This window comes from Talpa occidentalis, unplaced genomic scaffold (genome assembly GCF_014898055.3).
Source record: "Talpa occidentalis isolate TD23 unplaced genomic scaffold, MPIMG_talOcc4v2.1 talOcc4.9, whole genome shotgun sequence".
NCBI classification, from domain to species: domain Eukaryota; kingdom Metazoa; phylum Chordata; class Mammalia; order Eulipotyphla; family Talpidae; genus Talpa; species Talpa occidentalis.
In genome coordinates this window covers 67,778,016-67,802,061 of record NW_023605305.1, presented here as the reverse complement: position 1 = coordinate 67,802,061, position 24,046 = coordinate 67,778,016, and the positions used below count along the sequence as shown (strand labels likewise).

General features: G+C 44.0%; 1 long non-coding RNA gene across 1 annotated transcript; it reads left to right on the top strand.

The window, feature by feature from the left end:
• Positions 1-427: 427 nt before the first annotated feature.
• On the top strand, positions 428-23,816 carry LOC119235876 (uncharacterized). Its single transcript, XR_005122932.2, has 4 exons — positions 428-453; positions 17,674-17,829; positions 22,735-22,794; positions 23,217-23,816. It is a non-coding gene; the product is annotated as an uncharacterized LOC119235876 (long non-coding RNA).
• Positions 23,817-24,046: the final 230 nt, after the last annotated feature.

Sequence of the window (24,046 nt, the reverse complement as noted above, 5' to 3'; positions counted from 1 at the left end):
GCTGCACTCACATGCCAGATGCCCAAACTTCTTCTTGACTAACCAGCCCTTATTCTCATGTTACCATCACCCACGTGCCCAAAGACCTGAGAACATTTGCTCAGGAATCTCAGAAAGCATGTGGGTTGGTCCCATGCCAGGTGCTGTGGGAGCCATGGATGTGCCAGTCCCGGTCTTTTCCCTCTAGGCAGGTCCTACCTCCCTGGAAGAAGGGAATGGATTGCTGTGGCCAGATAGTGTTTCAGGAGTTTGTGCTCAGATAATAGTGCAAAGTCCAGGACAGGTCGGGAGAGCATGGATTCCCAGACCTCTGTTTGATCCCTATGCTTTCCTCTGACATCATGATTCAGCTTCTCTCTTCTACCCCTAAAGTGTGCAGCCTCACACATGCACATTCACTTAATAATTTAAAGTGAATCCAAATGATGTTGAAAATTGTTCAGCCCCTGTGAGGTAAGTGAGCTTCCTGAGAGGGTCATAGAATCGAGGCAGGAGACCTACTGTGGGTGACCATGGAAAAAGGAGCCCTTTCAAAGCTTCCTTTCAACCCCCACTGCCCTCCCTCCAGAAGCAGTGCCTGTACCCTGGGCTTGGAGCCAGGCAGCCCTGAGTTCAAATACCAATGCTGCCTGATCTCTGTGAGACCAGGACAAGCTTGCTCCCTTCTGAAACTCAGTTCCTCATTGGGGCTGTGGGAACAGTGGTTGAGTGACCCCTCTCTGCAGTTGAGGGTTGCAGGGCACAGAGAAGGCAGTGCTGGTTCCTTTCTGCAGCCTCTGTCCTTGGCTGGCAGGTGGCTGCCTTCTCCATGACCTGTGTGTGTGTGTGTGTGCGTGTGTGCGTGTGTGTGTGTGCATGTGTCCTAATCTCTGACTTTATAAGGACGCCAGCCAGACTGGATTAGATCCATCCTAATGACTTCATTTTAACGTAGTTGCTCTTTAAAAAGCCTTAGCTCCAAATACAATCACATTCTGAGGTTCTGGGGGTTAAAGCTTTGTGGTCTGAACTAGGGGTTAGGCAATCCCGATGAACTGGAGGGGGTGAGAGGGGTGAGGGGAGACAATCCAGCCCATAATCATAACCCAGCCAGGGACTGTATAGCGAGCTCCAGACCTCAGTCCTCGGGCAGGAGCTGCATTCTGGGGTGAGAGTGGGGCCTAGCAAGAGATCCTTGCAGTGTTCTTCACCAGGGTCACAGGGCAACAGTGGACAGGCAGCCAGCCCCTATTCACATTCGGACACCCTTCAGTCATTTCTTCTAGAGATCTAAGTTCTGCAAAATCTGCTCAATTCAAAGGCGCTGCCTCTCTGTCACGCCCTCAAAGGGCTCGCCGAGCAGATGTCTGCTGCTGCACTGAATGAGGAATCAGAGCCCACAATGGAGGAGGCCGGGCATCCTTGGCTCTATCTAGCTGCATAGGCTTTCAGTCCTCAGAAGGGCTGAAAGAAGCCAAATTAGAGTTCACTTTGAGGATCAAAAGCTGGAGATGAAACTATTTGAGGATTTTGTCTTTTGCTTCCCACTGCCCACGCCCCCAAGCCATTACTGCTATAGGCAAAACTTACAAAGAGCAATTTTCCTTGCAATGGCATTCCTTTCCTTCGAGAATATAAAATGCAAATTCCAATTTGCTTAACATTCTTCGAGAATCTATTCATACCAGGTACTATGTTCTAGCTTACATTCCTATTATGCCAGTTAATACTCCAAACAGCCTTGAGAGAAAGATGTGAGGATTCCAATTTTACAGTCATGGGGGAAAACCTTCCCAACCACTCTCCTTTGCAAGTTGGCTCAGCTCAGCCATACTCTTTGTTTGCAGGTTCCACATTCTGTGCATGGCGCACTAGATTTTGCAGAAGCACTTGGCTTTGTTGATATACTTGGCTTTGCTGGCATCCTTAGTGTTGGAGGCCCTAGGCATCAACCTGAGGCTTGGAGCCAGCACAGTCCAAGGGCAGCACCCTGAGCCCTGACCTCAGCTTCTGGCATGGAAGTACCTTTTGGTCCCGTTCCCATCCCTGAGTTCTCAGGACCTCCTTATGTTCTTTCCAAACTGCAACAGCTTGAGGATGTGGGTTCAAATGCACCTGCTTCTCCATAGTGCTGCTACTCTATAGAGACTATATTTATTTCTCAAAAGTCTCCAACAACTTGAGTGTCAGCATTTCTGATTCGTTTGTCATCTCCTTATCATAAAATCAGAAATGTGTTCTGGGGAAGAGATAGAAACAAAGTGGAAAGTGAAAATCTTGCTTATCATGCAGAAAGCTTTGGGAAATCACCTTGGATGGAGGAGGAAAGGAAGGCAGACTGAATAAAGCATGATTTTTTTTTAAGATTTATTTATTTATTTATACAAGCACTGGGGTACAATCAGAAGCGGGGGAGGGTGTGAGAATTCACCAGAGCAGAGAGCAGAGAAGGCAGACTGATGAAGTACATTGCTGAGGGGAGCAGCAGGCGTGGCAGGAGAGGTCTGCGCACCATGTTGGACCTTTGCCAGCGGCCAGGGATAGAACCGACGCTGCAGAGGCTGCGGGCGGCTTCGCAGCCCAGCGCTTAAACTCTGCGCCACCAGGGAGGCCCAAAGCATGATTATTTCTAACAAATGTAAATTTTGCTTGGTTTTATTGTTTTTCTGCTTGAGAATAACAGTGATGATAATATTAGTACTTATGTCTAGACAATAGGTTCCAATATTCAGCTCTCATTCTCAAACTTATTCCAGCTAAGTTTTTGCCTTTACCACTCTGTCCAAGTGTTGATTTCTTTTTTCCTCCATTCTTTGTCTATTCATTTAGTACACATTTGGGAGTGTTATTATGTGAAAGATTTTGCTCTAGTTTCAAGGACCAATGAAGTTATACACTTTTATAACTTTCAAAAATTTCCCCACTATCATCCCTTATGCCTGTTTAACTCTTTCTCCCTCCTTCCACCCTTCTGACCACACAGGACTCATTTCATTTATTGGTGTTCCATGGTCTCTTCTAGTATTATGCTTTGATAAACCGTCCACTTTGTAAATGTCTGCTGTTTGTCTTTGTGATTCTGATGTGCTTTTACTATACTTCCCTCATACTTCCTTGTATTTTGTTATTTTATTTTAAAATTGTGACAATACTATGCACTGCGTAGACAGATCAATTCTGAACCTGCCCTCTCTCAGCCAGCACATTGGTTGTGTCCATGTCTGAGCTATTGTAAACAATGTTGCAAGAAATATGAGAGCACATAATTTTTAATATCCATTTTTAATTTTTTAAAGTAATTCTAGATCACTTTCCATAGTGGCTGCACCGATATTCTCACAGGTATGAGATGATATCTCATTGAGGTTTTGATCTGTCTCTCCCTTAAAAGCAAAAAAAAAAAAAAGACTTTTTTTCAATTTCTTTTGGCTCTCTGGAGCTCTTTTATTGGTAAATTCTTCATCTCTATTGCCTATTTATTAACTGAGATTTTTATTGTAAAATTGTGTTAGCATTTTATCTTGGATATTTATCTTGGATATCTTGACTATTAAGCTCCTGTCACTGTGTAATATTCAAGTATTTCCTCCTATTCATTGAGGTGTCTTCTTAATCTACTTATATTTTCTTTCATTGTGTAAAAGCTTTTTAATTTGAGATAATCCCAAATGTTTATTTTTGCTTTTATTTCCTTTGTTGTAGGTGTTGAAATTCTCCAAAAACATCTTTATTGTAGATTTCATGAAAGATTTTCTTCCATATATTTTATTGTTGCAGGTCTTACATTTAAGTCTTTAATCCATTTTATTTTATTTGAATTTTTTTTAAGATTTATTGTTTTATGCATACAAGAGCTGGTATGCAGGTCAGAGGTGCCGTGAGGGGGTTGAGAGGACTCACCAGAGACAAAGCCGGGAACAGAAAGGCAGATCTACTGAAATATACTGCTGAAGGAGAGGTCTGCTGTGCCATGTGGGTCACCTTGCTGGCTGGGGATCAAACTCATGCTGCAGTGGCTGCGGATTGCTTCACAGTGCCAATGCTTCACCCCTTGCGCCACTAGGGAGTCCCCTTTAATGTATTTTATTTTTGTGCATGGAGTTGGAGAATGAGCCAACTTCATCCTTTTATAGGTGGTTGTCCACTTTTTCCAGCACCCTTTGTTAAAAAGACTCCTTTCCTGCTATTGCATGGTAGTGGCTCCCTTGTCATGAATTAAGTCTTGACACATCGTAGGGTAAATGGTTTTTCAGGCTTTTCTGCCCTCCCACCATTAGGATTGCCCTGCCTGGTTGGGGCACCTGCAATTGTTACATTGTTGCAACCTACCTTATAGTCACCAAGAGAAGGAGAAGCAGAAGAGACAGGGGCGAAACAAACCAGGGAGGCCCGGAGTGAGGACTTGCAGGGGGCTTAGAGGCCTACTGGCCTCCTGGCCCCCTGGCCCCCCTGCCTGTCCTGTACCCGTTTGCCACACTGCATGTAAAGGTCAGTAAAAGCCTGAGAAAGCCACTGAGGGCTCCACGACTCCTCCTTTACCCCATCTGGCGGATCATAGATAACCTGCCCTGTGCTCATCCTGCCCCTACACATATGCTTGGATTTATCTCTGGGCTTTCAATTCTGTTCCTTTGATAGTGTCTATTTTTATGCCAGTGCTGTATATACTCTGCTCTGCTCTGAGGCTGTGGTCTGCAACCAAGAACTGTTTATACCAGAATAACTTAAATGTTTGACTTGGGTCCTTGCACAATATCTCTAATGGGAAAAAATAAGAATACAATTCCAGGTTTTGTGTCACTCAATTTTCACTGCAAATGAAGATACAATTATTCGTGTTTAGATCTCAGTCTCTTTCCTATAGGCTTGTAAGTACTGACAAACTTAGAGGGGATGATTTTCTTACTAATGAAGTTGATTACTTCCAGTGCTCTGGGTAGCCAAGCAGTAGACAATGCTGAACAGAAAATCTCTTACCTGGCCTCAGCACCCAAAGCCTCAGCAATCTTTTAGTATATATCCTTGCTCTCCTGGAAGCTAATGGGTTTTAACAAGTCCTCAGAGCCAGCTATGTACTTTGTGGAGCCCACGCAAATGAGAAGGTAGGCCCCTCACTCGAAAAGCAGGAGAACATCATGCTAAAGGCAGCGATTTTTAAGGTTTTTCCTTTCCTTAAGTTCTCTCTCTTGTCATAATGTTTTGTTTTGTTTTGTTTTGTTTTTTTGTGGGACCCTCCCTGGAGGCCAGGGAATGAACGGGCGCTGCAGAGGCTGCAGGCAGCCTCGCAGCCTAGCGCTCAACCGCTGCGCCACCAGGGGAGGCCTGTCATGATGGTTTTTATTTGCTGTTTAATATCTAAACAAAGGGAAATTAAAATACCAAATTCTAAATGTTGCCATCCCTCACTATATGGTGTGATGCCAATTTTAAATACAACTATCAGAGCATTTACCCCACAAGTGTTATTAAAATTATGCATATTGAGGGGTTTGCTTGTGCCTGTGTATTTATGCCTTCCCAGAATGCTGGGAACAATGTACAAAGTCTCTCTCTAGTGTCAGGATGACCACTGAGCAGGTTTTCTATGATCTGGCAGATGGGTAAAGGACACTGCTGGAGCCCCTGGTGGCTTTCTCGGGCTTTTACTGACCTTTACATGTAGTGTGGCAAACAGTTACATGGCAGGCAGGCGTGCCTCATGGCCCCCAGCAAGTCTTCACTCTAGGCTTCTCTCTCTCTCTCTCCTGGCTTTTTTTTCTCCCCTTCTCTCTCCTGCCTCTCCTGCTTCTGCTTCTGTTGGTGACTCTCTCAATACTCCTCCCATGGCCCACAGAAGTAAACAAGATAGCTTACAACAATGTAACAACTGCAGGTACCCTATCAGGCAGGGCAATCCTAATAGTGGGAGGGCAGAAAAGCCTGAAAACCATTTACCTTAGAATCCAGCCCCTCAGGGTTTTCTGCTATACAGTCTGTATATATGCAATTTTTCCTTACTGAACATAGACAATGCAGCCATGGCCCACAAAAGAAAATAAACAATACAACATAACACAAGTAAGTACAGGCAGGGGACCAACCTAATAGCAAAAGACAATTATTGGCACCAGCAGATGATCCACCACTTCTGCTAAGGAAGGCACTGCTCATACAAGTGAGGGGAACCACTCAGGCATCTGCCTTCACAAGCCAGAAGCCGTCAGGCTTCCTGGCCTTCTCAGGCTGTAGTCTCGGCCACAAGCCACACACAGCATTCACCCCCAGGAAGCATTCACTTTTGGATTAGCCATTCTGTACTCTTTGGGGGTAATCGCCCAATCCTCAGGGTTTTCTGTCTGCGGGGGCTCCAACGCTCAGCTTTCATAGCCACCAGTGCGACACGCAGACCCCTGCACTCAGGCCAACCCATTTCTCAAGTACATGGGTCGGGGATGTGTGGATACAAAATCCACGTGGAGCCTCTCTTGGGTCGCCTCTTCGTCTGTGGGCTCCACCGCAATCCACTTCCCCACCCGTCCCCCAAGGACAGGTGCCTCAGCACCTCACCCTCACTCAGCAATGAGCAGAGCATCACCCACAGGTGATTTTAAAAGACTCACTGGCATTCTTTAGCATAGTCAGGCTGCTTAACAGCTGCTCAGAGCTTCCCGATCTCAGCACCAGCTTTTGCCTTTCTAAGTTAGCTTTTTGAACTGCCTGGCTGGTGGGCACTACACAGGCTGCTTTTGGCCACCAAGGCCCACTGGCCACCCCCAGATTCCCATCTCCTGGGGTACACAAATAATACCATCCTCCCCAGGGTCCCCAAAACAGAACATTATCCTGTTAAAATTCCTCCACCTTCTGGTAGGATTGTAAGTCCAAGTCCATCAGTCTTCTCCTGCATCAGCACTGGGTGAGCTCCGGATCGTGGTCCTTTCTTCCCCGACAATTCTGCTGCCTCGGGGGTTGTTGGCTGGTCCCCTCGGGCACTCAAGGTCTTGTCCCACAGCTCCTGGACCTTGTCCACCTCCTGTGCTCCTGCAGCATCTCTAGCTCTTCCAGCAGCTCCTGGATTATGGTCACAACCTATGCTGCCATGGCACATCCAGTGTTGTCACAGGCAAACTCAGTTTGCTACTCCTCAGTCCCTCCTGAGGTCTTCAGAGGGCTCCATACCCATCTACATTGGATCCATCCTGCCGACTACACCAATTGTAGTGGCAGGAAGGGCACAGAGCAGGTTTTCTATGTTTGGAGCAGACAGGGTAAAGGAGGAGTCATGGAGCCCTCGGTAGCATTCTCAGGCTTTTATTCAGCTTTTACATGTAGTGCAGCAACCAGGTACATGGCAGGCAGGGGTGCTGGCTCCAGCCAGGCCTCCTGGCCCCCAGCAAGTTTTCACTTTGGGCTTCTCTCTCTCTCTATTCTGGCTTTCTTTCTCCCCTTCTCTCTCCTTCCTCTTCTGCTTCTGCGTTACTGTCTCAATACTACTCCCATGGCCCACAGAAGTAAACAAGACAGTTTACAACAATGTAACAACAGCAGGTGCCCCATCAGGCAGGGCAATACTAATGGTGGGAGGGCAGAAAAGCCTGAAAACCATTTACCCTACATTTTTACCCTACACTTCTTGAGAAGTACACATTTTTCTAGCACTATTTTTGGCTTCCTGATAAGTAAGGAAGGATGGAAAAGGAAGTTTACTGTGGGCTGCCCCATATTCTCCTGTTCAGTATCAGCAATTGGCTAAGGCAGGGAAGTAAGGTGGACAAGAAAGGATGTGAGGGACTTCCTTGGTGGACCTTGTTTCTTAAGCTTCCATTGCTTTCTTCGTGCATTCAAAGCTAGTTTTGAAGGAAAGTGGGATCTTTCTGGGTTTTTAGCACCTCTCTTGTCATTCTTAGATGTAGCAAGGCCTGGGGCACGATGACTAGGAGCTCAGGGAGACACGAAGCAAGTACGAGGTAAGCAGGTGAGGAAACTGAGACGCCAGTGCCATGATGCCATCTGGGAGTAGGGAAGCCAGCAAGGTGCTGGAGACCTGCCCGTGCCATCTCTCCTCTCTTGCCAGCATGCAATGGCAAGAGAAGCCAAGGGAGGTGTAGTGGCAGGAAGGGCACAGGTTTTCTGTGATTCGGCAGACCAGGTAAAGGAGGAGTCTTGGTGCCCTCAGTGGCACTCTTAGGCTTTTATTCAGCTTTTACATGTAGTGCAGTGTAGGATAAATGGTTTTTCAGGCTTTTCTGCCCTCCCATCATTAGCATTTCCCGCCTGATTGAGCACCCTCAGTAGTTATATTGTTGCAAACTATCTTATTTATTTCTGTGGGCCATGGGAGTATTGAGCTAGTCACAGAGAGAAGCAGCAGGAGAGAGAAGGGGATGAAGAAGGCCTGAGAAGCCCAGAGTGAAGACTTGCTAGGGGCCTGCTGGCCTCCTGGCCCCCCAGCACCCCTGGCTTCTGTGTACCCATTTGCCACACTGCATGTAAAGCTCAATAAAAGCCTGTTAAAGCCACCAAGGGCTCCAGGACTTCTTTACCCGCTTATCTGTTCGAATCCTAGAAAACATGCTCAGTGCCCATCTTGGCACTACAGAGCTACCAGGTACATGGCAGACAGGGGTGCTGGGGGCGCCAGGAAGCCAGCAGGCCTCCAAACCCCCAGCAAGTATTCAGTCTGGGCTTCAGCCAATGTTTCAGTTTGATTCCAAAGACAGAAAGGAACCCATGTCCCAACTCAAGGCAGTTGGGTAAAAGGAGCTCAAAATAGACCCTCAAAAACAGAGGATCTGTTCTATTCAGACCCTCAACTGATGAGATGAAGCCCACTCACATCAGCCTGCCTGTCCACGGCAACCGGCTGCACACACACCCCTCTTGTGAGAGTCTGGCTTTAGTTATGATTTTAAGAAACTAGGCTGTTCAGAGGTACTCATCAAAATTCCTGCGGCCTAGCTATGAATTTAAAATTACTTTACAGGGCCTCCCCGGTGGCGCAGCGGTTGAGCGCTGGGTTGCGAAGCTGCCCGCGGCCTCTGCGGCGCCAGTTCAATCCCCGGCTGCTTCCCGGCCACCGGAGGAGGGTCCCACATGGCGCGCAGACCTCTCCTGCCGCCCGCTGCTCCCCTCAGCAGTGTACTTCGGTCCTTCTGCCTGTTCTGCTCCCCGCTCTGGCTCTGGTGGATTCTCTCACCCTCCCGCGCTTCTGACTGTACCCAGTGCTTGTATAAACAAAAAAAAACAAACAAATAAATAAATAAAAAAAAAGACTGACACTTTAAAAAAAAAAAAAAAAGAATAAAATTACTTTACAAGCTTGGAAGCAAGTACATTTATGAAACTTTAAAGCAGAACATGGCAGCTATTGAAGGGCAACATTAAGCTGGCAGCTAACCACCAGAGTTGTTTAGATTGTTCCTTTGGGTTGACATATTATCTAATCACATATATAAGTATATATGTGTATATATATATATATATATATATATATATATTTGAAACTGAGTAACACTGTCTAACAAGCATTCAGCTTTTATAACTTTTAATCTTGTCTTCTATTTTCAACTATGATCAGAGTTTTTCTTTTCATAGCTGCTACATGATATTAGATGATGTAGCACTAATAACCATCTGTTATGAAAGAAATAGCACCTGCCATTTATTGATTACCTACTGTATATTGGACTCTAAGCCACACGCTTCTATGAACACTGTATTATTTAGCCTTTAAATTATCAATAGTTTTGGGATGTAAGGGTGGTTGCCCCCCCGCTTTTTTTAATTCTTTGAATTATAATCCTATCATTATTTCTTGTACTTAACTTTATTTTATCACTCAAAATGTTCCAACTTTGGCCACTGGGAGTTCTTTGAGGTTGACTTTTGTGTTCTATTAATATATTTCCATCATTTTGTGGATACTTTGCACTTCCTAATACTGCAAGATGTTCAGATTCATCTTCTTTATATATTCTTTCTTTTTTTATATATTCTTGCTCTGCTTTTAGAATGAATCACTTTTAGGGCCTCCCCTGGTGGCGCAAGCAGTTGAGCGCAGCACTGTGAAGCTGTCCGCAGCCTCTGCAGCGCTGTTTCAATCCCGGCCGGCTGGAGAGGGTCCCACATGGCACGGCAGACCTCTCCTGTCTTGCCCGCTGCTCCCCTCAGCAGTGTATTTCGTCAGTCTGCCTGTTCTGTTCCCCACTCTGTCTCTGGTGAATCCTCTCACCCTCCCACACATCTGGCCTGTACCCTGGTTCTTGTATAAATAAGTAAATAAATCTTTAAAAAAAAAAATGAATCACTTCTATAGGGAGCCCTGGTTCCTTTTATTGGAGAATAATTTTGAATTTCTTAGTTTAATATTAATTAAACACTTTATTTTACAATAATTATAGATTCACATGCAGTTAGAAGGAATACTACAAAGAGACTCCACGTGCTCTTTATACTGTTCTTCCTGATAATAACACCTTGTAAACTATAGTACACTATCACAACCAATATTGGCATTGATACAATCTGTTGATCTTTTCCAGATTTCCCCAGTTTTTCATGTACTGATTCATGTATGAGTGTGAGTGATTGTGTATATGTGTATATTTAGCTTGATGAATTTTCATCGCAGGCTTAAGTTTATGAATCTATCCACCTTCAGAGTCAAATGAAGAATGGTTCCAACACCACAATGCTGCCCTTTTATAACCATATTTCCTTCCTTTCTGCTCCTATCTCTTAACGTCTGACAAGTGCTAATCTATCCTTTGTTTCTGTAATTTTGTGAATTTAAGAAAATTATTATATTATTACAGAGTTCTCTAGAGAAGCAGAGCCAATAGGGAATATAGGGTCGATCTATTTATCTATCTTACATAGTGCTGATTCACCTGACCATTGAGTCTAAGAAGTCCCAAGATCTACAGGGTGAGTGAGCAGCTAGAGACCCAGGAAAGCCATGGTGTGCTTCTAGTGTGAATGCCAACAGCCTCAAGACCCAGAGAGTGCCAATGTTTCAGTTTGATTCCAAAGACAGAAAGGAACCCATGTCCCAACTAAAAGCAGTTGGGTAAAAGGAGCTCAAATAGACCCTCAAAAACAGAGAATTTGTTCTATTCAGACCCTCAACTGATGAGATGAAGCCCACTCACATCAGGGAGGGTAATCTGCTTTACTCTAGATACCAATGTTCAAATGTTAATCTCATTCAGAAACACCCAGAATAATAATTGACCAAAAGTCTGGGCACCTCATGGCCCAGTCAAGTTGACACATAAAATTAACCACCATGGTTATATAAATATAATCACAGATATGTAGCTTATGGAGACTGGTTTTTTTTTTATTCCACTGAACATAATTCTCTGAAGCTTCATCCACACTGTTGTTTCATGATGGATTATTCACTGATAGCTCGTTCCTTTTTATTGCCAAGTGGTATTCTGCAATGGGGATTCAATTTCACTAGCCAGTAAGGATTTGCAAGTTAAAGCCACAGTGAGGTATCACAGCACACCAATCAGAATGTCTAAAATAAACACTGGTGATAAATACTAAAGGCTGGTGAGGAGAAACTGGATCAATCACATACCACTGAATGTCAAATGGAATGTACAATGCTAGCTCCACCCTGGAGAATGCGCTGGAAAACTAAGCATGCAATTGCTGTGAAACCCAACATTTACACTCTTGGAATCTACCCCAGCAAAATAGAAATATTCACACAGATGTATACAAATGTCCACAGAAACTTCATTCCTAATAATCAAAACCTGGAAATAACCTAAGATGTCTTATAACACGTGGATGATTCTGCTCATTTTATTGACAATCAGGTTTGGAAAGATCAAATATCATGTTCAACACCCCATAGCTGGACAGTAGCAGAGTCAGATAAAACCCTGCTTTGTTTCACTTCAAGGTCCAGTTTCTATCTATAGGACATGGTATCTGTGACCATGATAATGACCTTGAATTTTTATAACAATTTACTGTCTCCTTTGAGTCAAAAGACTATAAATTTTATTAAGTGTTTGCAAAATTACCTTACTGTGCATCCTTTGATAACTATAAGCTAAGTATTAGATTCATTAGAACTTGTTATTCTTGATTGGACAAGGTAAATTTTCACAGTGAGCATCCTTCCTACTTTCTTCTGGAGTTTCTATCTCTTTGATATCACTCTCTTACGTGCTTTGAATTTTCCTAGCTTCCTAGGTCTATATTTTCTATTAGTCCATGAGCTAATTAGAGCAGAGTTTTTCCTTCTTCATTCCAGTATGGTTGATGAATAACATAGTGACTGAAATCCAGAAATGTGGTTTGAAAAAAAAGCCAATGCTTTGTTTTCTATATTCTGAAATGACAGAGTTACAGGCTACCTCTCTCACCCAGGTACTTGCTACTCTGCAGTGGAAGGCAGTGCAGCAGAGTGAGGACTGCTGCCCTGGGCCAGCCTGCCAAGGGTTAAATCCCAGGAGCTATCTGAACTTGCCAAGCTACCTTTCCTTTCTCTGCTCAGTTTCCTCCCAGCAAAATGGCCCCATGAAAGAACCGACCTTATAGGGCTGTTAGGAACATGGGATTCTTTTAGCCCAGTGCCTGGCACAGAGCACTGTGAACTGTTGGTAAGTTTATACCAGAGAAGATGGAGAAAAACTGGCAGTGGAGTCAAAACAGGCAGGGACAGAGGAGTTGCAGAGGTAGCTGGGGGATGCAGCAGAGTGAGTTAATGAGGCAAGACCTATAAGATAGCTTAGGAACCGGAGAGACAATTTCCAGAGACACAGAAACACATCTCAGATTTCCATTTGGAGAGCACGCCAGTTAGTCCTCTTCTAGTTCATGGCTAGTGCCTCCTGGAGGCATTTGGGGGGCATTCTCTGCTCAAGATGCTAAACAGAAAATAAAGGCTGGAACACACAAAAGATGATTCCAGTTAACCAGAACAAATGGAGGCAATAAGACTGAAGGAGCTATTTGGTAAAGTAGTGAAGATTCAGAGCATGAATAGCTATTGAAGAAAACAGGAAAACTATTACCCGTGTAGCCAGAGCAGCACTGTAGAATTCAAATCGGTCATGGGTTATGCCAAAATCCTGATGGAAAGAATAATATTGCTACCAACTGAGGACTTACAGTGTGCCACACTCTTTAAAAAGATTCCTAGTGATGATTACTGTTTTAGAGATGAGGCACCCAAGGCTAGAAGAGGTCGGTGGCCAGTCACATGGCAACCTGAGTTTCAAACATCAGAATGTGTGGATTCAGGGCCTGTGTTCTTGGAAGCGTAGGCAAAAAGAGGGACATCTCTGGAGGAGTCCCCCTACCTCCCAGCATCTTAGGAACATAATTCCAAATTTTTCATTGCAACTGCCAGGCAGGGAGGTATTTGGAGCCCTCTCAGTGGAGATGTGCCAGTGGCAGGAGGCCTGGAGCCGTGTTCCTGTACTGCTGGAGTTCATGGCAGCTATAGAAGGAACAGCAGCAGCTAAATGCAAGAATCAGGAATGAGTCATAAAGGCAAGTTACCACTGCCTACATGAACCAAAGATATGAAAGACACTTGCTAGAAAAATCACTGTCTTACTTAAGAATGCAGGATAAATATTTTCAGATATTCTGCATTTGGGAACAGAATCCCATTTTCCAAATACACCCACCGAGGTCATTTTAAATAGAAAAACATATGTGTTGGGCATAGCTGCTATAGCCCATCCATTTGTCCTGATCCCCTTCTTTTGCCTCTAGGAGGTTCCCCATCCCTCCCAGGTAGCTTGCTTCAGTCGGTTTATGAAGACATCCCCTTTCGTTCCTTAGAGGATCCCACTTTGGAGAGTTGAATAGATGCTCCTGCTCAGTGACCTTGATGAAAGGGGTGGGGAGGGAGGGAGGGGACTAGTCTGGGGACATAAGGACCTCCTTCATCCACGCTGAACCCTAATGTTGCCAGTGACATGAGTCAACCAAGTTGCTTTCACTTTTAGTTTGTTTGAATTGCATGTCTGCTGCTTGCAATAGAAAAACAATTGAGGAATTTGAGGGGCTGACATCGCTCCAGATCTTTCTCAAAGGCAAGTGCTTGTGCTGAGCACTTCATCTGATTTGTGTCATTAAACCTTGGTGAAAATCATGCCAGTTGGCGATCCTGCCATAATTGAAAAGCCCAATGTTCAGACATAAATGTCTTGTTCAAAAGCCATAATAATCAAACCTGCATGGTATTGGAACAAAAACAGACACACAGATCAATGGAACCAAATAGAAAACCCAGAAATAAACCCACAGATTTACAGTCAACTAATCTTTGACAAAGGAGCAAAGAATATGCAATGGAACAAAGAAAGTTTGTTCCATAAATGGTGCTGGGAAAACTGGGTTGCTACATGCAAAAGAATGAAGCTTGACCACTACCTCACACCATGCACAAAAACCAACCCAAAATGGATTAAAGAACTAGACATAAGACCTGAAGCCATAAAATATATAGAAGGAAATATAGGCGAAACACTACATAACATACACCTCAGTAACATCTTTAAAGACTCATCACCCAAAGTAGTGATAGCGAAAGCAAAGATAAACAGCTGGGACTACATCAAATAAAAGAACTTCTGTACAGCAAGAGACAGTAACCAAAACAAACAGGCACCCCACCGACTGGGAGAAAATTTTCGCACACAACATTAATGATAAAGGACTGATCACAAAAATCTACAAAGAGTTGACAAGTCTTGACAAAAACAAAGTAAATAATCCACTCAAAAAATGGGCACAAGTGGGCCTCCCCGGTGGCGCAGCGATTGAGCGCTAAGTTGTGAAGCTGCCTGCAGCCTCTGCAGCGCCAGTTCGATCCCCTACCTCACTGTCCCAAACCCTCACAGCTCTACAATCTTTCTCACCAGCGATCTTCTCTTTTTTCCTTATGGAAAGCATGTGTGGCATTTATCCACAACTTGACCTTGAACATATTGATGAGACTTTGGACCCTCAGTTGCCAGGGGATACCACTACCGCCTCAAACACAGTCTTGCTGCAAGCATCAGCATGATGGAAAGGAAAATGTTTGGCAGCCTGCAAAGTACTACTTGTGTGGGTTGTGTTGTCATTGTTCCCTTAAGTTACAGTTAGTCTTGAACAAATCCTTATTTCACTCTATAGTAGGCCAGCAAAGGTATGCAGTAGGCAGACCGCCACCTTGGTCTGCCTTCATGGATTTTCCAGGAGGAGGTTATTTCAGTGCTGAAATGGGGAAAGTCCTGGGGAATGCAGGTGGCTGGTGACCCTGTACTGACTTGTCATGGGGGTCCTCACACTGTATTCTTTGCCTGTGCATGGGTGATGGGGCTCTTGGAGAAGAGAAACTGTATCTTACTCAATGCCGGGTCCATCCTCCCTTGACTTAGCACAGATCTGATATACGTTGAGTTAATACTGACTCATGAGTAAGTGAATCAGTGAACAACACTGAGAGTGTGGCTTAGATACTCATACTTGTTATGGAAAGGCATTGGCCAGGAGGTGCTGAGGTTTAAAGGAGGCATTGGCAGGACACATTGAAGTTCAAGATGGGCTTCAGATGCATGGAAGGCACAGGGGAGTATATCTAGAATTTTTCCCACTCTACTCGCTACGCCACATTGAATTAGTAACTCCATCCATCCATCCATCCATTCATTTATTTATTGGAGATCTTTGTGGCTAAGCACTGCTTTCTTAGTTTCTGCATTTATACGATGGAATAATTACACATCCCTTCAAAGGTATGTATAGGAGCTAAGAAGTGAGGTCATGTTTATATGGGGCCTATATTACCTATTAATGGTGGTGATGGTGCTGATATCTATTACCTACAACATTTACTCCTGATAAAGCATTCAATCATCCACATTGAGTCTTTAATCACAAATGAGCTCACTTTGAATCTCTTTTTGACATTGACTATGGTTCTTCCAAGAGCTCCCATGAGGTAGAACTTGGGTTTTCAGACCTTGCAATGAGAAAGGAGAGGAGTCCAGCCCCCAAGATTCCATCTTTTGAAATTGCATGACTCACCCACTGTCACCCTGAGAGGGAGAAAGGAGCCCGCACTTCTCTCAGCCTGCCCTGACGGGCTGTGAAAGATCCAGTCCAGACTTCTGTTTGTATCACATCACATTATCGCTTACTGAAATGAGATGGGACAGACCTGGAGAGGCAGAGACCTCCTCTCTGCAGCAAGACATCACTTTATATATGGACATCACTCAAGTCTCTGTACTCTGAATCAAAACACACTCAGAGGCAGAGCTGGTTAATGGTCCTTGGAAAAGAAGTCTCTGGGGATAAGAATGATGATGCTAAAGCTGTCCTCCAAGCATGAACATCTGGAACCTGAATGCAAAAGGGTCATATAACTTTTAAGTAGGCATGGGCAGTTGGGAGCATGAGTTAGTGTCTGGCTTGTGTGTTTGTGAAGGTTTGTTGGTAAACACTAGGAAAAGGAGGATGAGAGCTATCTTCTCAACCCCTGGACCAATATAATTTTCTTTAATGCCCAGGCATTGATTTATCTACTCTTTCCAAATTCCCAGCAAAATCATCAACAGGCTGCAGTAATCCATATTATGTAATAATAATAATTTTATTACTGTTGTTGTTGTTAGGTCAAGAACATTCCTTGACTTTTATGCAAATTGTAGCTTGTAGCAGTGGATAAATGGATGGATAGCAGAACTGAACTACAGGGAACAAAACCTGCTTAGGAAGAATGTTTAGCAAGACAGGATGACTTCTGAACTACAATCTGAGATACAGCACTTATTGTAGAGTTGATGATAACCTGTTCAATATGCTGCAGGATTTTTATTTATTTATTTATTTATTTATTTATTTATTTATTTATTTATTTAAGGTTTATTTATTTATTTATACAAGCACTGGGTACAGTCAGAAGCACAGGAGGGTGAGACAATTCACCAAAGCCAGAGCGGGTAGCAGAGCAGGCAGACTGACGAACTACACTGCTGAGGGGAGAGCGAACGGCAGGAGAGGTCTGCGCGCCATGTAGTACCCTCGCCCAGCGGCCCGGGATCAAACCGGCGCTGCAGAGGCTGTGGGCAGCTTCACAACCCAGCGCTCAACCGCTGCGCTACCGGGGAGACCCTGCTGCAGGATTTTTAGACAAAGGCTCTTGGTGCCGATTGGGAGATGGGTGGGTTGGCAGTGGGCACCATCCATCGGCTGCCCCTCCAGGGTGATTCTGAAAGTTAATGATGCTCAGATCAAAGATACTGTATGTGCCACATTCCTGCCCCCCCCACCCCGCATCTACTATATTCAAGGACACTACAGTTAGAGAAGAGGGGTGGGGGGATGTGCATGTTCCTATTAACTGTGTACTACAATGACAAAATCAGGAAAGATATCATTTCATGTAAATAAGTAAGCCCTTTTCTTCCTCTAAAAGTGGTCTTTTTTATGACCCCCAATGATCACTCAGTTTGAGCAGCATTAGTAGGAGGGCAAGAGAAGAAATTCTCAGCAAAATAAAAATTCAGAAAGAATAGCACCAACATATTCTTCTATACAAAGAAATACTTGTTATAATCAAGTTATTCTAAAAATAAATAAAGATATAAAATAAAACTCAAGTTATGGAAATATGAAAGAAATGGCGATGAGGAGTGACACCAACAAATAACTGGAGTATCTTCTTATGTTTGCTATTTCATATAGGTTACACAACCTAAAGGCATGAAGATAGTACCATGAGAGCCAGATGAGTCTGTGACATCTGCGATGTCAGCTTGGCTGCGATGCCATTTGACTTGTGTTTGATAACTGCACAAGGGTTACTTTCTGCGTAGCCAAAGGGAAGAGAGTGTTCTTCAGGTGGGAAAGAGGCAATGAGACTTTCAAATCCATAGTGTGTGTGATAAGAGCATATAGAAAATGTCAACATGAGGATTTCTGCCTATGTGAATATATTTGAAATTTGAATACATTTGAATTTGAATATATTTTTATTTGTACTTTCTACCCAAAACTTACACAAATGTGAGTCAAAGGATTTTAAAAACAGGCATAAACCAACAAGGACAGAGATTGGGGGAGGAGATAAGAGCAGCACAAATTTGGAAAACTGAAGAGAGAAAATGAAGACATCATTGACCTAGCAGAGGTTGCTAATAGCAATCCTCTCAAAGGAATGTGACTCATGCACAGGGCTTGAAAGTGGGGCTTCCAATGAGGTTAGAAGCAAAAGATGGACCTAAGCATTTACATTAAAAAAAGTTAAAGTTGGACACCTGGCCAAAGATGTGACACTTGCGCATCCTTGCAGAAGAATGACATTTTATCCCTGGTGATGGTGCCTTAGAAGATGAACAGATTCTGGGATCCCAAACATAAATGAGGCCAGGGCTGTCAAGCTGATCATAGGAATTAAGTGAAAATACACATGCCAAATGGCAAGTGATACTTCTCTCCACTGGGCAACCTTCCCACTCAGGGATAAGAATACTTCCATCCAGGCTTATCGAAACCACAGCAAGATATTGGAAAGTAAATTTGGGAAAAGCAGATTAGCCTAGGAGAAAAGACCTATAGGAAAATGACAGTTGTAAGAAACTTCCCATCTCAATCCTCCCCCACAGGAATAAACTTGGCCAAATCACCCTATAGTGAAGTCAACCAGCTAACTTGTCAACCTGTCCTTTCCACATATACCAAGCTTCTAATCCTCTTTTTGAGCCTCATTCTGCATGGGAAAGGACTTCTTTACAGAAAAAAACAAACTAGCCAACTAAGAAAGCAGTCAACCACCACTACTACTACCATCACCAGCATCATCACTGTCACCACCATCATCAACACCACCATCACTGCTACCACCATCATCAACATCACCACTATTACCAGCAACAACAAAAATCAACTAGAATTGAGAAGTAGAAGGAAACATTTGTTCAAAGCAAAATATACTCAGCAAAATAAAAGAGAAATAGTATTTGTGAAACTAAGAGAGAAGGCTATAAAACAAGTATTCAAAGAAAAATAAAGAGTTCTTGAAAATTAGAAAATCACTGAAAGATTTAGGAAGATAATGTGAAGGATATGTCTCAGAATATAGAGCAGTAAAAAAGGAAATGGAAAAAATAAGAGAATTAAATGGATACCTTCTATCTGAAAGTCAAATATTGTTTTAAATTAGAGTTTCAGAGTAAAGAAGATTAAAAATAGAGAAGTATCATTGCTGACAATGGTACAAAAACATTCCTAAAACTGATATCCATTCATAAAACTAAGTATGCAACATAAAAATTAAAAAAGGACTAATACCTCATTAGAAAATTTAATAATGTGGGCCTCCCTGGTGGCACAAGGGGTTAAGATGCAACCTATGAAGCTGTCCATAGCCACTGAAGCACAAGTTCAATCCCCAGCCAGGGAGCTACCCACATGGCACAGCAGACCACTCCTGACTCACCTGCTGCTCCCCTCAGCAGTGTATTTCAGTCAATCTGCCTGTTTTGTTCCCCACTCTGGTGAATTCTCTCACCCCCAACACCTCTGGCCTGTACCCCAGTTCATGTATGCATAAATAAATAAATCTTTAAAAAAAAAGAAAATTTAATAATGCAGAAGTTGGGCTGCGGTGCATGATATACACTGGTTGCCTATAGGGAAAGTGAAATTAGAATGGAGTTGGACTCTCAATAGCAATGCACACATACTCACAAAATGGGGCCGAGTTCTCAAAACTGGAGGGAAAAACAGTGTCCATTCTGGAATCCTATATATCCATCCAGCAACCAAATATTAGGGTGCATCCTTTTTCAGGAATTAACTGAATGATGTGCTCTCCTGAAACAAGAGAGAGAAAACTATCCATGATAGACATGGATCCAGAAAACATGGTCTCCAAAAAAGAAAAAAAAAAACAAAAAACAGGGTAGGGGGTGCCAAGGAGACGGTGAAGGAAGAACCCAGGACCCAGTCAAGCAGCAGTAAAACACTGCTTAAATCAGTGTCAGATGACAGTGCCAATGTGGGGACAGTTCATGTCTATGGGGTCTCACCTGTGCACTAACAATTACAAGACCACTCCAGCTCAGGAAGCAACAATAGGACTTATTTAACAAACAAGAGATTGGGGAAAAGGAAAGATTTTCTAAGGCCAAAGGTGGCCAGCTATCACCCCAGATAGTGTCCACAGTGTCCAGATGTCCCAAATAAAGTTCACTTCTGAAAGAGGAAGTGACACTGCAGGCGCCCACGGCCACAGTCTGAAGGCTGGACTGGGCACTAGACTGGACAGCCATAGACTCAAATGCACCAGGAGGTGGTACTGGACAACCAGAGGCTGTGGTCAGCTCTTTAAGGAGCCAGGCCAAGGCTGATGTACCCCTTGACCTGATGTCGAGGTAGGGCATGAGGCCGGGTCTCCACAGAGCTCTAGAGAGGTCTGAAGGTCTAGAAGTCTGGAAGCCTACAGCGGTCTGGTGGATTCCAAGGAGGTCGCCTGCTGAGTACTTCTCCCTTTACAGAGGCTGCCTGATGACTGCTTCCTCTGCAAAGCAGGTCCAAGGAATCCTTCTCCTAGCTTCAGAGGCTAGCTGCTCACTCATTCCTTGAGCTGGCCCTTGCTCTGCCTTATATTCTTTTCAGGATCCCCTACCCTACAAACTGATTGGATTATTTCTGATCCCAAGCATCTGATTGGACCATTCAGCACCAATCAGCTCATTTTCCATTTTCAATCCCAATAAATTAACTCAAGGTCGATAGAGAGCTGGAGAGGTCAAACCTGATTGGTTAACTTAGGATCCTAGGGACAAATAAAAGGGGGAAGCCCAGCCTCCTGTAGTCAAGTCAGGGCAGGCTTGGGGGCCATGGAGTGAGCTGGCCTCCCTGAGGTCCAGGCTGGGGAACATTCACAGGTGGTGGGCTGAGGTGTGCCTCTGTCCTAAAAAAGATAACTTGCCCTGTGGCCTCTGGACATCATGGTGATGTTGTTACAGGAGGAGGCTGTGGTAGGTCCAGCTGGGAGCAGGGAGAGGCACCTCTTAGAGAGTTGTGACAAGAAGATGAAAATGATTAAATCCTAGATGAACGTATTGGGAGAAGATTTACAACACACTGGGAAATTCTAGAATGAATTAGTGATAGTCATCATAAAAAAACTAAGCTCTTGAAAGAAAATGAGATAACCTCAGCAACAGCAAATAGTTATAAAAGAAAGGAAATGCAATCATACAAGCCTCAGCTGTGAATAATCTTATCTGAGCAAAATAATGTGTACACAGAAAAATTGCTCTAATTAATCAAAATGTCACAACCTCATTGGGAGGATGAGTAGAGAAAAAATCTTATGCTGAAATGGAGGGTGTGCAAAAACTAGATCCTCATCATCTTCTGCTAGAAGTCCCAGAACAGGGCCTCCCAGGGGAAAGAACTTTCCAGGTGATGCTTTTTGCTGACACTTGGCTCCATGTTTCTAAGCCATGCAGTTCTGTGACGCAGAATGGGTTGCGCCCCTGGTGGCGCAACGGGTTGAGCCCAGTGCTGTGAAGCTGTCCGCAGCCTCTGCAGCAAGAGTTCAATCCCCACCAGCCTCGGAGATGCATGGCAGGGCAGACCTCTCCTGTCTCGCCCGCTGCTCCCCTCAGCAGTGTATTTCAGTAAGTCTGCCTGTTCTGTCCCCTGCTCTGTCTCTGGTGAATCCTCTCACCCTCCTGCACATCTGGCCTGTACCCCGGTTCTTGTATAAAAATAAATAAAAAGGAGTCCCAGAACAATATATAAATCCAGAAATAGTCACAGAGAGGCCTCCCTGGTGGCACAAGGGGTTAAGTCTCAGCACTATGAAGCTATCAGCAGCACGAGTTCGATCTCCGGCCAGGAAGATGATCCACATGGCACAGCACACCTCTCCTGTCTCACCCACTGCTCCCTTCAGCAGTGTATTTCAGTAGATCTGCCTGTTTCTTACTCTGTTTCTGGTGAATCCTCTACCCACCATACCTCTGGCCTACACCCCAGCTCTTGTATGCATAAATAAATAAAATAAATCTTAAAAAAAAGTCACAGAACTGCATGGTTTAGAAACATGGAGCCAAGTGTCAGCAAAAAACATCACCATGGAAAGTTCTTTCCCCTGGGAAGCAGACATCTGTGGTAAAGAGGGCAGAGCATGCATTGTTCTTTTATTTCTCATTTTATTTTTTATAGCACCAACTGTGTATTGCTATCTGACTGCTTATGTGTGATTATAGTTCTAATGAAAACAAAAATTAATTAAATGTGTTGTTTAAATGTATTGAGGTATAATTAATATACAAAAAAACTGTACATCTATAACATCTACCTCTTGATGACCTTGGACATTGTAGTAAGTTTGGTGTGGGGAGTCTTTAGGGTAGGGTGAATGGGGGAGTCAAGGTCTACAAAAAAGTCAGATTTTTGTTGTTGGTTTTGAAAATCTGCTGCCCTTCTCTCCCTGGCTATCATGAATTCCTCTAGATTCCAGGTAAATCAAGCTGAAATGGGATAGAACAGTTGAAATGCATGGTAGCACATGTAGATCACCAATCCTGAGTGTGTTCAATAACAATGGGAACTTCTTCTTTTATAAAAGTAACACACAACTATTGCTAAAAAGAAAAAAAAAATCACATAGAAACAAAAGAGAATGTCCCCTACCCTCTGCTCTGGGCACACACTGTCCTCCCCAAAGCTCGTGACATTTGACAATTCGGTGTCTGTTACTTCTTTCTTTTTGTTTTTGCCGATCAGATGCCTCTGTTTAAGATGCCCAGATTCTGCGCTCCTGACTATCCCGACGCCGTGAGCACAGTAAGTAAGTGGGCATGCCGCAGGAGGAATGAAACAAGAGGAGAGTGAAGGGTAGTTCCCCGAGGTAGTTCCCCTCCGTCCTAGCCTAAGGCAAATTGACTGGTGAGGGCCGAGGGACTGGGTCTGGCTGATAATGTAGCAAAACTTGGACACTGTGTCAGCAGCAGAGAGGAAGTTGCACAGACATTCCTCTTTCCTGGGGCTGGCACGCAAAGCCGGAGAGCCGTTTCCATGGAGACCGGGACACTGGAGATGGTCCCTGGAAGTGCTCCTTGGGGCTTGGCGACAAATAGAAACATTAGCAAGCAGAGGCCTAAATATAGCTGCATTCAGGGTGACGCATCAAGACCAAACGTTGCTAGAATGTGGCTTTGGAACAATCGCACCGAGCACGACACAGCGATGTTTTCAATATTTTACAGTGTTTACACTACCGTCAGAGGAAGTATCTCACCGAAGGCGCAGAAAGGCGGGGGCACTTGGTTTTGTCCTTCTGAATATGTCACCATCACAATCCGGCCTGGGGATGGCGGGACTCAACCCAGAGATGTTTTTGTGATCAGGAAGTCTCTTCACGGCCGGAGATATCCTTGGGGAGGACCCCACAGAAAAGTGTTTTCTCCTGCTGAAGAGAAAAAATGTAATTAGAAAAAAAAAAAAAAAAAACATGGACATTTCCCCTTCATCGCTCTGCCCCAGGGAACTGTAAATTCTGGTGTGCATTGTTATGCAGAAAACATTTTGCTCTGCCTAGCTCCTACACCCATATTTGCACCTGTAAACTTGCAGTCCATCATGCACTGTCAGTTCACAGCACAGCCAGCTCACAGCTACCAGGATGCACTTCCCCAAATTCATTCACTCAGTAATTATTCAATGTGCCACTACCATGTCCCAGGCGGGATGCAGCTACATGCAGAAGAAAGGAAGACAACAAAGGTTTCCAGGAGCTTCTATGCCAGTCCCTCAGCCCATCAAAAGGCAATTTCAAATTGTAATAAATATTACAAAGAAAATAACAAGATAATGCCAGAGCAAGAGAAAGATTTGGGAAGGCTTTAACCAGGAGATCAGGGGGTGCCTCTTAAAGATTTAACCTTGGAAATGAGACCTGAAGGACGCAAAGATCAATGGGAGGAACATCTCTGGTGGAGGGAATGGCAAATACACACTCAAAGGTTGAGCCAGCCTTGGGGGCTGAAATCATGAGCAGAGTTGGGGGAAGGTCAGAGAGACAGGTAGGGAGAGGTGA